We start from the raw sequence: 14,229 nt of genomic DNA on the forward strand, positions 1-14,229 counted from the left end.
TTGCAATACCAAGTATCCGAGGACAGACTTCCACGAAGCCTGCAATTTGTGTTTTTTTTCTTCCAAACACATTGAAGACCCCCATTCTGCGTGTCTTGTGTTCCGGCACAAAAAGACCCTTAGAACCCGAAGAGCTCGCCGCATCGATTCGGCTTCTATGGCGCACAGAAGGGTGGTAGAAGACACACTGAACCTCTTGGAGAAAGGGAGGAGTTTGATGTCGAACAGTTGGGGGTTCTAGCTGTTGATGTCAAGGGGGTTTCTTCACCTGAAAGCATAGACTCTGAGGTGGACATCGAAGTAGACAAGCCTACACTGGTCCCAGCGCCTGCCAAACACCACAGTGAATACCGTTATCTCTGCTACTCACTAAAGAGGAACCACCTAACCCCCCGGGCTACCTTTGAAGCCTCTGGTGCACCACTGCCTTCTGGCTATGGTTAACAGCACTAGTCAGAGGTGGACTCGACACCAGCATCACACACAACGCCGAAGTCCTCCACGCAAGTTGACATTGCCTGCCACTCCGACGCTGGATCCCAAAACTCCTGCTCTGCCACCCTTGGACTTGAAACGGGTGGACCCGAAGCTTTCAGCGCCCGGACACCCTGTTCTGAAAAATTAGGAGTCGATGCACACTAACCGGAGGCATTTAGAGCGGAGACACATTTCCCCGAAGCATTCAGAGCTGATGGACATCGTCCAGATGCAATCAAAGTCAAGGCATTTTGAGCAAAGATTGACCCCATCGCACCTCTTCAGCTCCATCCAGACTACTATCTGCAGCTGTGTCCTCTACCGTTTCTGAGTATTTCGAACAACCAATCCTAGAGCAGCTACAAGAACACCTAGACACCAAGCAGCAACAGATCCATATCCAGCCGGGTACTTGTTGGATCCTGGTGAAGCCTCCGCAAGTTCCTCACAAGAGGAAGTTACTTTTGAGGAAGCCCCCAAACCTCCTGTGGCGTCTGGTCCCAAGAAGTCTAAGAGACATGACAGGGCCACTTCTCCACTGACTTCTGCTCGTCCTTCTCTGCCACCCCTTCTTCACCTTCCCCTTCCTTGCTGCCAGTGAATTCTTCTCAGCACTCACTAGAGAATTCATTACACTCGGGTGTGAACAGTCCATGACTTTCCTGTGACCCCTCATATCGCCAGCAGGGCCCAGGCACTTGGGAGGACTTGACAGACTGTCTCCAGTGGACCCAGACCCAGATTTGTATCCTACAAAGCCTTCACCCCCAGGCAATGTCCCCTCCTACCATGAAGTCCTGCATAGGGCAGCAACATTTCACAAAGTAGAGTTGCTTGTACAACACAAAGATGAGGATTTCCTCTTCGATACCCTCTCCTCCACCCAGTGCTCCCTAAAGTAACTCCCTGTGCTCAAGGAGGTCCTTGGGCCGGCAACATTTTTAGTGAGGGTTGTTATACCTAGAGTAGATAAGAAATTCAAGGCTTCTCCCACTGATCTACAATACATACAGGGCCAGTTACCCCCTGACTCCCTAGTTGTTCATACAGCTCGAAAGAGAGCTAACACCCAGGAGACCCACCCCCTCCGGACCGGGAGAGTAAGAAAATCTATGCTGGGGCAAAAAGGTAGCAGCGCAGGCTGCTACACATTGGTGCATCGCCAAGTCTAGAGGCTTACTCTCCCAGTATGACCATGCCCACTGGGATCAGATGGCAGACCTTTTCCAGCATCTCCCAGAGCAGTACCGCAAGAAGGCACAGGAGTTGGTAGAGGAGGAAAAGATCATCTCTAGCACCCACATACGCTTCGCACTGGATGGCGCAGACACAGCTGCTAATGGCGTAAGCACGAGGATCTTTTTGAACCGCAACGCAGGTCCAGCTTCAAGACAGAGGTTCAGCAACACCTTCTAAATGTACTTTTAATGGCTAGTATCTCTTCTACCCTCAGGTCGACAAGATGCTAGAAAATATCAAGAAAGATACTGCCAAGGCTTTGGGTGCCCTACAAACTCCTGCCCCTCGTGGTTCCTTTCACCACTCCCAGTAGTGCGTTGCAGCCAAGACCCGCACATGAGAAACCTTTTTAAGACCCGAGCAACAGTCACCTTCATATGGACACAGGCGCGTCAATGGCAAGGGCGGGGGAAAGGGCACAGCATCCAAAGGGACATCTCCTCCAAAATACTGACTTTTCTCCTTACCCCCGACCGCACATCATCTGTCAGGGGAAGGATGCAGGGATTTCTGCCCTGCTGGATAGAAATCGCCTCCAACTGGTGGTTCCTCGACATCATAGAGGAGAGATATTGTCTAGAACTCATACAAACACCACCAAATATCCCCCTGTCAACACAAACTGTTCCCAGATCCTTTGCGCCTTCGACCCTTCTTGGCAATGGGGCCATAGAGCTGCTTCTGCAACAACACAGCGGAAAGGGGGTGTATTCCCTGTACTTCCTTATTCCCAAAAAGGACAGCTTACTCAGACACATCCTTGATCTCCGACCTCTCAGCAAATGCATCCTGGTGGAGCACTTTTATATGGTGACTCTACAATACGTCATACCACTACTGCAGCAAGGTGACTTCATGACCGCCCTCGATCTGAAGGACACCTACGACCGCCCTCGATCTGAAGGACACCTATTTCCACAAACCTATCCACACAGCGCATAGAAAATATCTGCGGTTTGTGGTGAGTGGACAACGTTACCAGTTCATAGTGCTTCAGTTCGAGGTTACCACAGCCCCAAGAGTTGTTACCAAATATCTGCCCATGGTGGCAGCTCAGGTTAGGAGGTGCAGCATCCAAACTTTCTTCACCTGGACGACTGGCTGATAAAGAGGGCCACACAGCAACTATGCCTAGCGCCCAACCAGACCACCATTCAGACCTTGCACAGTCTGGGCTTTAAGATCAGTCTGACCAAATTCCACCTCCAACCCCTTCAAGTACAGCCATTCCTCGAGGCCATTGTAGACTCACGGGTGGGGAAAGCTTACCCCAGTCCATCAAGAGTGCAGGTGTTTCAAAACCTGCTACCTCTTTTTCAACTAGATCGCCAGGTAACAACTGTAATGCACTTGCTGGGAATGATGGCATCTTGCGTTACCATAGTTCCTCACTCCAGATTGCACATGCGGCTGTTGCAAGAGTAACTAGTGGTCTCAAGTGGAGGGTCATCTGGAGGACCTAGTGTTGGTTTGGGGCCACACACATCACTCTCTACAATGGTGGATCGGAAACAACCTGTTGCAGGGACGGCCCTTCCTAGACCCAGTCCCGCAAGAGACCATCACCATGGATGCCGCGCTCAGCACTGGGGCGCACGTCTCAATCAGCTTACTCCATAGGTGAAGTAGACATCTGCCCAGCAATCCTTTCACGTCAATCACCTGGAGTTGGTTGGCTATCCAGCTCATTGTCTGGGCCTTCCATCCTCTTATAGAGGACAAACCAGTCTTCTTCTGAACAGACAACACCACTTCAATGTTTTACTTACAGAACCAAGGGGGCACAAAGTCACCACAGTTGTCGACTGTAGCCCAGAACATCTAGTGGTGAGTGATAATCACATAGTACATCTGCTCATCCAACACATTCATGGAGTGGACAATGATTTGGCAGACCTACTCAGCAGGACGCATCAACAAGCCCACGAATGCGAACTCAACCCCCAAGTCCTACTCCTGTACTTCCGGCGTTGGAGATTTTCACAACCAGACCTGTTTACCACTGCCAAAAATACAAAGTGCCCAAATTTCGGCACCAGGCTACCACACCCACAGTCCATGGTCAATGCATTATAGATTAATTGGTCAGGGATATTTACCTATGTTTTTCTGCCTCTCCCACTCCTACCATTTGTGTTCTGGAGGCTGAGGCAAACATCTCTCAACATCATCTTAATGGCACCAACATGGGCACATTGAAGTCGCTCTAGTTCCCCACCAGAGGCTCCTCAACAGACTGGTCCTTCTCACACAACACCATGGCATTCTAAGGCACCCCAATCCTCAGCAGCTCAACCTTATGATTTGATTCCTTAGGTTTTGAATTTGGTTACCTCAACCTCCCAGAAGAATGCATGTCTATTCTCAAAGAGGCCCGCAGGCCCACTGCCAGAGCCTGCTACGCAGCTAAATGGAAACTGTTGGAACACTACTGTTTCTTTACACATATCAATCCTCTCACAGCATCTGTACAGGACATTGTTACAAAGGTCAGGCCTTGCCTACACTTCCATTCAATTACATCTAGCTGCCATAGCCGCCTACTTGAAGAATAGACATATTTTGTTGTTGTGAATATCAGTCATAAAGGCTTTCGTGGAAAGCCTCAAACACCCCGGATTCCTTCTGATCCATTTTGGAATCTTTATATAGTTCTCACAAGATTACCCCTCCAACCCTTTTTTTTTTTTTTTTTAAATCACTTCCCTCTTGCCCACTACAATTCCTTTCCTGGAAGGTGTCTTTCACTGTAGCTATCACTTCCCTCAGTGAGATGCATGCTCCTTCCTCAGAGGAGCCTTTCTTACAAGTCCATTATGAAAGGGGGGGGGGTTCTTTAGACCAACCCAAAATTCCTCCCTAAGGTAGTCTCCAGTTTTCTCATTAATCAGACAATGGAGCTCCCAGTCTTCTTTCCAGAGACAGTAGCCGAACGAGCTCTACATACTGTAGTTGTCACGACAGCGCTATATTGACAGGACAAAACCCGTTCGGAAGACATACCAGCTCTGTGTCCCATTCCATGCTGCACCATTTCCAAGGCAGGTGAGGGATGTTGGCAAATCAAGTGCATACAGACCTGCTATGGTAACGGTAAAAGAACACTGACCATCACCCCTAGACCTCCTTCCAACAGGACAAAAAAAAAAAAGGCGTTCATGGCTTTTTTGGATCACTTACCACTAGCTGACGTCTGTAAAGCAGCTACTTAGTCCAGCCCTCCCATACCTTTACCAAACACTATTGTGTGAAGATCCTGGCCAGACAGCAAACTGTGGTTGGCCAGGCTAAGCCACTGCTTTTGCCTCCCAAAAGCCACTGCTTTTGGGAGGGCTGCTTTACAGTCTATGCATAGTATGTGTATCTGCGGACACACATGCCACGAATGGAAAATGTTGCCCTGTAAGCATCTGTTTGTGGCATGTAGTAGTGTAGATTCACATGCTCCAGGTCGCCTGCGGTTGTTGCAGATATTCCTTCCTTTTGTTATCTTTAATACCCTGCTTTGCATGGTCATCTTTACTGTATCTCCATGTTCCATCTCAGTCTCATCCTCCATGCGGGGAAAAAACAATCTAACGATGGAGCTGATGCTCATGCACATTACCACTAATAGGTGGAGTCACTAGGTCCCGTGACTTAAAATGACTTCCTTTGAAGAAAAACAAGTTGAACATGTCCAAGCCCAACAATAGATGGCGAAAGTATTGTCTGCATATGAATCTACAGCACTACATGCCACGAACGGATGCTTGCAGGGTAACCTTTTCCTTTATTGAGCGAGTATCTCCTTCGTGGTTCTGGCGTTAGCCTAGACCATTTGATTTTAATAAAATATATTCATAATTTAATTATAGCCAGCCCTCTTCATCCATTGGTTTGTTGTATCATTCACGTTTTCTTTCACCCACTGCTGCATTCAGTACGGGGCAATGGGTCGGCTCACTTCAGCCACTGGCTAACTTCACTGTGAGATGGCAGTCTGCTCTTCTCACACTGAGCACATCTGCACACACAGCAGTGCGCTTCAGTGCCGGGGACTAACTGCTATGACAAAATTGATGTTCCTCTTCAGTGAACACTAACGCTGAAGTCTTAGCGCACTCCTCTCATATCAGTGAGGGACAGGGATTCCCGTGCAGGAAGAACTTCTCTGGATACAGGAGATACCTCGTAATATTTTGAAAGGACAGATTTCATTATATTCAAAGGAAAGATTCAAAGTGACTCTTGTGGACAATTCATTGATTTTATATGGGACGAAAGTACAACCGGGACTAAGGGGTAATTCCAGAACGCATTCTATATTGGCCGTACAGCCCTGAGGAAGTAGTGGGGTACGCCCCAAAGCGACAAAACATGTGTTGGTTCTCAGGCTAAAAACGACAAGGAGGCCAGCGGGCTGAAATCTATTTTTAAAAGGAGGCCAGCGCGCTGAAATCTTTTTTTAAAGACCATCAGAATATCAATATTATTATTAAATATATAATTTTGTGCTAGAACATTTATTTTGGCGTGTGCTTGAGCCTGGAATATTGTGCACTTAGATTTAAAAAAAATTGGGGGAGTAGGGTGATTCTCCCCACCTTTTAGATCGGAGTAAGTTCAAAATATTGCGGGATTGGAAAGTAGGTGCCAGAACCCTATTAAATCGCCCCACATATTGCACAAATACCAAATGCACTGGCAGACAAATATCACCCCTGTGGCGACTGCAGCACATCGGTTTACCAAACGTCACATTTGTAGCAGGTGTGCTTGCTCGGCCTACCAAACAAATATTACAAACCCGCTCTACCCATCTTCACCAAACGCATATCTCGAATACCTCACGTGCACCCCTTATTCCTATGCTCAATCTTACCAGGAATGTGCCCAAACTACACCTGGATGGCAGGAATATAAACAACTTTTACAGTAAACATGAGTGCTCAGAGCCTCTTCTAATAATTCATGGAAATTACAATTGTAAGGAACTTTTTTTTAAATGTGCTATATTTGATTTAATATTTAGTTGTATTGGCTGGACTAGCACCTAACAGTAAACCGGTGATCAGCTTGTATATTTTTTATGGGGGGGGGGGGGCGAGATGGATTGCCATGCCATTGTATTAGGGGTTTGACATGTTTCCCCACGAGTACCCTAAAAATGTGTCAATACTCCCTTCTGCTCAAAAGTAAATGGATTAAAAACGCAGTGGTAGTAACCTCTTGTGGTTGGTTTGTTTATTTTCTTGACGTGCACTTTTTTCTACAGCCTTTTGCTTTAGTTCGTGCAAGGCAAAGTGAAGTAGGCGCTATGCATTGTAACGTGGCTTACTGCTTAATGATTTTTCAGCTTTATGCTGTTTATTTTTGTCAGATGTTTTCAAAGGAAACATGCCCCTTTCATAAACTGAGTATAGCAGTGTTTTTTGTAATCTGGCGTTTCTAATGGTAGTACTTTAATAATGTGTGTGAAACGGGTGCAGCAAGGAGGTTAGTTACTTAAGGTGCCAGCTTTTTTCTTTGGAACAAAGCTCGTAACCATAGAACTGTCCTTTTGTTGTATTCCTCGTATAGTAATGCACAGCACAGCAACCTACTCACTGGTTACACAGATCTATCTTTCTTACCATCAATTGAGAAAGTGGAGTTTTTTTATGCACCTATAAAGCATATTGTTAAATATGCACATTTATCTGAGGAAACCTATGGAGTCAAACCGTTTCAATTCTGTCTACGACATGTGTTCTGTCCCCCAGAATGCACCGCGGATTGGAATGCATAACCTAAAAGCTGTCTCTTACTTACACAGCTCTTAGGGACACCTGTAACGACAGAACCAAGCGTTGGACTACACTGCTTAAGGGATGCTCTCACACAAGAACTGTCCCTTTGATTAGCGCTTTGTATGGCCTTAAACAGCAAAGCCATACCTCCTGGTTGCACAGCTTTCATAAGCTCCAGGAGTACAGAGCTATGCCATAGTTCCCTTCTGTAATTTCACTTTGAAACTCCAGTCAATATGTTTTTATTGGAAAGAAGTCCAGACCTACTGCTGTTCGTGTACATTGCTTCTAACTGCTTTTACTTTATTTTGCAGCTCTCTCAAGAGCAGGTAATGGTATTGCACAACTCCATCATACCCATAATTTTATCCTGAAAAGGCTGGAAGGCTGAACCAGCCTAGTCAGTTGTTGCCTGCTGATTTTTATTTGGGATAAAGTACCCTCTTGTACATACCTACTTTATAAGCCATTGTGGTGTGCCGTGGCCATAGAGAGGTTTTTAGGTCTCGGCTAGCGAAGGCTGCGCTTGCGCAGTCTCGCTTGCGAGATTTAATGACTTGGAGAAGAGGGGCTTGAACCCGCCCCTCTTCTCCCCTGTTCTCCATTGGCTGGCCTCTTAAATGCTGGCCAGCCATTGGAGAAGAGGTCCGTCATTCCGATTAGGCCCCGTCCTTTTCGGATCGGGTGGCGTGTTTTTTTCAGAAAGTCTAATTATCTCCTCCAGCCAATGGCAAGAGGAGATAAAAGCAAAACACGCCCCCGAATCCGAAAACGACACTGCCTTTCTCCGAGGCATTTCTGGCTGACCTCGGAGAAAGGCAGTGGTGTGCTCGTTCCCTCTTGTCTTGGTTTCCTCCTCAAACCCCCCAGAAGTTGGCCGCATCGTTGTTAAAGTGCTTTCTTGTCCAGCAAGGAATGCAAGCAGCTTCATTAGCGGCAATCCAAAGATGTTATATTATTTGACCAAACACGAATACGGCGATGTAAACAAGCCCCGGGGGTGTAAAGGGCGAGGTTAACTTGGTGCTGTAGAAACTTGCCCATAACAAATCCACCCTCGGCTCACTTTCTACACGCCCTCCAACCGAACCCTGGCCCACAAAAGATCAACAACAAAAAAATGAACTACGATTTTTTTGTTCTAAATTGGCAGGTTTTACGAAAGACTACTTATCCATTAGGTTTGCACTCTAGACAGACTGCAATCGTCGTGCTTGCACAAGCATTAAAACACTAATATTCCGCGATCTCACATGAACGAATCTAGCGCCTGCGCAGTGCAACATACACGACTCTCAGCGAGTCGCCAGCACGCATGCGTCAGTGTATGGAGCTTGGGCTGGTGACATTGACGTGCGCGTTCTCGGCAGAAGAACGGCCCCGTATCTGGTGCTGGCCAACATGTCACCGCTGAGCGGCGGTGGAGCGCTGTTTTGTGCACTAAAATTGAGCTCCCGTACCTCCTTTCTCAACCGGGTGAGTTATATACAGAAACCGCGTGTATGACTGACATTGAAGGACTAGCTTAATACGACGCAGTGACAGAGCGGCTAGAGCGACAGGCTCCAATAAGTAAGGGGAAAGAATAGAGCGACCAAAAGATATTATAATGTTGTTATCTGCAAACGGTGTAATAACACTTGAAGTCACATCTACAAAACGTGTAGTTTTGTATTCCTTGGAGGAAGGTAAAATTCTTGATACGATCTTACCTTGGTAACTGACTGAGTGTGCATTCTCACTCTGTTCTGGTTCACGGTTTCATGTTATTTTCTGAAAGTTGTACTTTTGCTTTACAGAAGACACAGTGCGCTGGAAGCAATTAGCTCCTCTAAAATCGAGCCTTTCCAACATGGCCGTTCCATAGCGTGGTCCATGATTGGGTGTGCGGTTAGGAACAAGTGACAGGCCAAACGTCAGAGCATGATTTACATATTAGGAGTCCCGAGCTATTATCTGTTTTGATTTTGAAACCTGGCTATTGGCGAATTGGTAGTGTGCATTTTAGAATTGTATTTCACACCCTTAGTATTCTGTCTTTATATTTCCACTCAATCACTCTTAATTAAAATTATATAATCCACCCTCAGTTACCAAGTGCATGTAATGGAGCCATATATAAAGCAGTGGGAGACGTATAGGTATGAAGCGGAGGAAGCTCATCACTGAGGTCACGTGCAGAGTGCGTATGTCACTCATGAACCTTGGGGAAGGTCTGTAAGTGTGGGTGGCTCTGTGTGTGTGTGTGTGTGTGTGTGTGTGTGTGTGTGTGTGTGTGTGTGTGTGTGTGTGTGTGTGTGTGTGTGTGTGTGTGTGTGTGTGTGTGTGTGTGGGGTGGCTGTGTGTGTGTGTGTGGCTCTGTGTGGGTGGCTTTTTTTGTAGGTGGCTCTATGCGTGGGTGGCTCTGTCTGTGTGTGGGTAACAGTGTGTGTGTAGGTGGCTCTGTGTGGGTGGCTCTATTTGTGTGTGGGTTGCTCTATGTGAATATCTCTGTGTAGGTGGCTCTGTGTGTGTGGGGGGCTTTGTGTGTGTGGCTCTGTGTGGGTGCAAATGCAATCGGTCTCGGCATTGTTAAAGTTAGAGCTATTGGCATTGCTCATGACAATGCCGTTTCTTTAAATGTTTTAAAAACAAACAAAAATAATGTCATGAGCAATAGCTCTAACTTTACCAATGCCGAGACCATTGCATTGTAAATGCTTGTTTGTTGATGAATGTGCTTATGCTGCCTGTATCTACCCATTTTTATTTTGTATCCTGACCTGATGGGTTTTAGGACTATGGATAGTAATGTATGAAACTGTAATACATGCATATGAAACATTAGCTTTGTACAGCAAACACATATGCAGAGGTTGAGGCTTTATCATTAAACATCTTTCATTTATTAACTTGCCTGCCTGTTAATCTGCATAGCTATTGGCCCCTAAAGTGTGTTACTTGCTGCACTGAGAGTCACTCAACAGAAGGCCCGTTCCCCAATGTTTTTTGTTATTAATAATATATTTAGACATGGGAAGCAACGGTTTTCGGACTGCATTTAACAATAAAATCCTCTTGTAACAGAGAACCTTACTTATGTGTGACCAGGAGTATTGTATTCCTTCTATCACATAATACAATTACCCTTCCCAAACTCATTTAAATCCTTGGCATCTTGCTCGTTATGAAAGAAAAATGAAGCTTGTTTTGTTGTAAAATGTAGTTTAATACATCACATTCATAAACAGCTGTCGTTCAGAATGTGTGGAAAAATACACAGACTCCTGTTTTCTTGTAATGAATGCCACAGCGGCAGTAAATAAATCGAATACCAAAATGTGATTGTTGTTGGATAATTGCCAGATTTTAAAGGGAAAACAGTTCAAATAGAATATCTGGAAAGCTAATTACATAGGTGATTAAGCAGCAGTTGTAATTCTGTTCAGTGACCTACCTTTCATACTGTCTTCGGGAAGTAGGCATTGTGACATCACAACTCATATATGAACTTATTAAAGTAGGTGTGGAGTATTATTTTTGTATTACAGATCAATAGGGATGTCACACCTATGCTGTATTAAGAAAATAAACAGACTGCTCTTTAATGCAGTTATTATTGGCTTCCACAGATAGACATCTCTGCATCAGGCGCTCACTCCACTGAGCTATATTCGGTACTTCAGATTGCAGTATTTGAGCTGGTGCATCGTTTAGTCTTTATTTTGAAAGGACGCACTCGGCCAGGAGCGCTTTCTAGGCTTTAAAAATAAGCACTCGCGTAATCCAATTAAAACACAATGGGAATTTTTAATTTAGTCTTGTTTTAATTGGGATTTGCGATGTTTGCCGCCAAGTCTGATTTCCTCGTCTAACCTCTTTTACTTTGTATTTGTCGATGTAATTCATGGTGTAGATTAGCACGTTTAATTGTTTAATTCGGGTCTAGGCACTGGTGGAAGCCTATTGTTGCCACATTATCTGACCTATGGTGTGCCTGGGATAGATAGTATAACAAAGAGGCCCGAAAGAGGCGCGGCTGAGCACAAAGGTAGCTGTGGTGCTTGGAGTCAAGCCCTGAGGGTCCTCTGATTTCTGGATGGTACAGTGGGTCGCAGAAGATTGTTGACAACTTTACAGAGATGTGAGATTTAGTGATTTACAATACAAAATACTCTTGATATAATAAGGAATAATTATCCAATATGGGCGATTTAAAAAGTTTCTGGCCTGTATATGAGTGTAAAGTGTTAAGGCAGTAATAGCTAGCCATCACTATGATATATCAGGTGTTGGTGCAGTTGTGCAGAGATCCCTTCCTGACTTGCAAATTAATGATTGCGAGTAACTCAATTTACCATCCTTCGAAGGATGAAACACCTTTGATTCAAAGGGGTACGACACAGCGCGCACCAAAAGCACTTTATTGTAACCCTGAAAAGGAATCTTGCAGATAGTGAAGTGCTGGTACTCACTCCGCAGAGTAACGGTTTACACCTGAGAATTGTTAGTGCTCTGCCGTTGAGGTAATGAGCAGTGCCGAGAAGTGTGGATATAATTCTCCCCTTTCAAAATAAAGACGTGCAGGTACTCTGCACCGACCAATATCTGCCCCTTTAAAGCGTTGGTTTCCTCCATGTATACATCGCGGAACCGTTACTCCTTGAAAGAGAATGATAAGTGTTATGACAGTGACCCCTTAATTTAGACATTACACTGCTCGAATTTTTACATGTCTGATATTTGCTTTTATGGCATCGGTGGAATTAGTAAACCGCACACATACGTTTAAGGAGTAATAACAGTTTCACATACGTTTGTGATATTTACATCCCCCGATGTAGTAGCTCTGTTCTGCCGTGGGGTTGTGCTACGTTCACTGCGCAGAAGCCATTTGCATACAATGAATGAACTGAAACGTCATTTATTTGGGTCTCCACTCGTGTTTCGGGGAGCTCGCGCCCACCTCCCACGCCGTCTGCAGCTCCAGTTCGAACCCACGGTGCGTGTGTGGATTCCCCGTGCGTGGTCTACGCTGCGGGCGTGTCCCAGACTGACGTCGTCCAATGGACGTCGGTGCTCTCCAAGGGGGCGTTGCTAAGTTTCTCCCAGCCCCTGCACCGAGAGGCGCAGCTGTGTCCGTGCCGTCGCTGCCTGCAGACCGGAGGGAGTTCTTTTTCTCACCGCTGGATTATTGGAATATAAAGGGAAAATGGCTGCTGGATTCACGCTGGACTGATGCACTGCTTCGGGTTGACATCCATGCTGGAAAGAGAAGCTGATAATGGGAGGAAGCGGCATGGAAAGCATTGAGGTTTCCTCTGTGTTGTGTTCTTGACAGATCTCCAAAGGAAATGCAAAGCCTCCAGTGCAGTCTTAAAAGCAGGTAAAGGGGCAGCAAGTTTGTGATGTCTGCCTGCCTGTATAGAGGGCGGGGAGGGCCGACACACTTCCTCGTTACCATAGCCTTGCAGGTGTTGAACCTGTAATCTATTGTGTGATCTGCCGTGGCAGGGCTGATGGTGAATTTCTTCAGTGCGCTTTCTGTTGGCTGGCTCGTGTTTCAGTGTTGACTTTGCTGCACTGTGCAATGTGATCCCGCATTGCAATACTATAGCAGCACCCCGGGGGGACGAGAGCTGTGCTTGTCTGAGAAGCGCTTCTTTGGCCTCCGTATAAACGAGTCGCACTGGAATATAACTATTTACAAAGTCCGTTTTAGTGACAGGTACGATTCAATCTTCAAAGTGTGTGGTTTATGTTTTGATCTTGCTATTTTATTTCTGTTTTCAGACTCGCCGATTACCAGCTAATATTATCTCGTGCATATACATATTACAAACACTGCCGTTCAGAGCCGCAACTTGTCATTTTGTACGTCACATGGAGAGTAGAGAACATGTCCACACTACACAAAGTATGACACCCACTAGTGTAAAAATATACATATTTGTTTATTTTATTTGTATGGTCCGAGACCTGAAGCAGTATTTTCGCATTGAATAAGGGGCAAACCTACAGTTTTAATCCTGATTGTGTTGGCCTTCAGCTGTTCTGAACTATGTTTGCGGTCAAGGGTGTTTTAAATACCTCAGGCTGTAAGGCGGCCCAGTAGGTTGAGTATTCGCTGCGGGTCACGGGTTCAAATCCAGACGGGGCCTGCCTAACATTCTGGGGTGTCCTGAATGGTTACCAGTACATTTGATAATGACCCAATATCGGTTATTGTTGCATTGCTGATATGCCATATGCCGAGTAGTGCATTTTTTCGTATATTTGTCTTAATAATTAAAATGCAATTTGGTAGCAAAGTTACATTCATTGTTCACCTTGGGTGAATAGGGATGTATGTTTGCAAAATCTTTGCCCACCCGCCGATTCACCTGTTCTCTGCTTCTCGGAAGCATGAACAATATTAACATTTATAAAAATCCTTTTAGAATGTCGACGTGGGAACATATTGCCCGATTGAGCTGTACCTGTACGTGCCTTGGGTGAAGTTGCCATGGTGATGATAGTAGATGGCTGTGTATGTCTGTACTCCACACATTGGGTGTTGATCACAGAAGTGGACCGCTCGCAGTTGCACATTAATTAGAGGTTTATTGCAGAACACTCGTTATTCACAGTGGGGCCCGACCCTTGAACAGATTGTCTCAGGGGGATTAACAGCAAAATAGGGAGACACGACGGTGGAAATCCCGGCATCCAAATCCTTACATCGACTAAAGCAAGGTCATCGCACAAACATGTATTCAAGACG

At 45.7% G+C, this 14,229-nt stretch overlaps 1 protein-coding gene and 1 pseudogene across 8 annotated transcripts in view; both read left to right on the plus strand.

Annotated features, from left to right (window-relative positions):
• The window catches only part of DAAM1 (dishevelled associated activator of morphogenesis 1), a 579,575-nt gene that overhangs the window by 201,723 nt on the left and 363,623 nt on the right, over positions 1 to 14,229 (plus strand). For 2 of the 8 annotated variants that reach the window (XM_085626088.1, XM_085626092.1), the window contains exon 1: positions 12,575 to 12,852. The exons of the other annotated variants lie outside the window; for them this stretch is intronic. The gene's annotated coding sequence lies outside the window, so the exon portion shown is untranslated. Of the gene's footprint in view, positions 1 to 12,574; positions 12,853 to 14,229 lie in introns of those variants that run through there. 8 annotated transcript variants of the gene reach the window in all.
• On the plus strand, positions 9,635 to 9,729 carry LOC146798793 (Nuclear RNase P; annotated as a pseudogene).

This window comes from Triturus cristatus, chromosome 9 (genome assembly GCF_964204655.1).
Source record: "Triturus cristatus chromosome 9, aTriCri1.1, whole genome shotgun sequence".
Classification (NCBI taxonomy): Eukaryota; Metazoa; Chordata; class Amphibia; order Caudata; family Salamandridae; genus Triturus; species Triturus cristatus.